This window comes from Bison bison, unplaced genomic scaffold (assembly GCF_000754665.1).
Source record: "Bison bison bison isolate TAMUID 2011002044 unplaced genomic scaffold, Bison_UMD1.0 scf7180017849889, whole genome shotgun sequence".
In the NCBI taxonomy this organism is placed as follows: domain Eukaryota; kingdom Metazoa; phylum Chordata; class Mammalia; order Artiodactyla; family Bovidae; genus Bison; species Bison bison.
This window is the reverse complement of record NW_011480462.1, coordinates 14,413-15,411: the sequence shown is the minus strand read 5'-3', so window position 1 is coordinate 15,411 and position 999 is coordinate 14,413. Positions and strand designations below refer to the sequence as shown.

Here is a 999-nt window from a genome sequence, read left to right as displayed (position 1 = left end):
TCCACTTATCAAAGTGCTGAAACTGGCACAGCTGCTTGAGTAGCAAACTGCCATGTGTTCGCTGCTCAGGTGAAGATGTCAGTAGTCTTAGAAATGGTATCTCATCTACTTAAGCTCTAGGGCAAGACCATCTGGTTAGATGCTCTTACCTCTTTGACTGTTTTGTAACTTGCTGGTGCCAGGTGGGCTGGCAAGTGTGATTTCACGAGGCTTTGGAAATTAAACCCAGGATGGCTCTATTGTACAGCTTCCAGGGACCTCCCTGAAGCACAGCCTCATAGCCAGTGCTCTGGAATTGGATGAATGGTGGGCCTACCCATCCCGGAGCCACCCCCCTGTGCCTTACTGTATCCATTCCTTGCAGGATTTTATTCCCTGACTTGATTCATGGTCCCATCAAAACCAGAAATCTGAGAGCCCGCCTTGAGTCCCCTCCCCTCCTCACTTTCCTCACCAAGTCTACTCATTTTCTCCTCCTAAACTAGACAAGCTATCTTCTCACAACTCCCACCTTTGAGCCCTTCCTGCTCCCAACACCAACCTCTTCATTGATTCCTCAGCTGTCATCCCTCACATGGCAACCTGAATGATGGCTTCGGACGTCAGCTCTTCAGTACAGAAAACCCACAGTGGCTGCTGCATGCAACTTACAGTCCAAATTCCTTAACAAGGCTTCTCTTGCCTGCTCTGTGGGACTTCTGTGTCCTAGAATAGTCTGTACTTGCTGCTCTTTATACCATATCCCTTTCCTTCCTCACCTGACTCCCCCCACCCCCAGTATTGTCTCCTGGAATTTTCCTAGTCCTCCAAACTGGCCTAAGAGCCCCTTCTGTGACCCCCATCATACCCCAACCATAGTCATGGATGCGCCTTTTCAACCACTATTGGGAAATACTTCGCAGTTGAAAGAGGTATCAGTCTGTTATTGGCCTGTCTTCTTATTGCTAGGTTAAAAGGAGATTTCTAGTGCTGCAAAAGGTGTCAGAGATCATCATCTCT

General features: G+C 48.3%; 1 protein-coding gene across 1 annotated transcript in view; it reads left to right on the top strand.

Annotated features, from left to right (window-relative positions):
- Positions 1–999, top strand: part of LOC104994550 (DNA polymerase alpha catalytic subunit-like) — a gene marked incomplete at its 3' end in the record, with an annotated part of 10,173 nt that overhangs the window by 1,187 nt on the left and 7,987 nt on the right. The window lies entirely within an intron of this gene.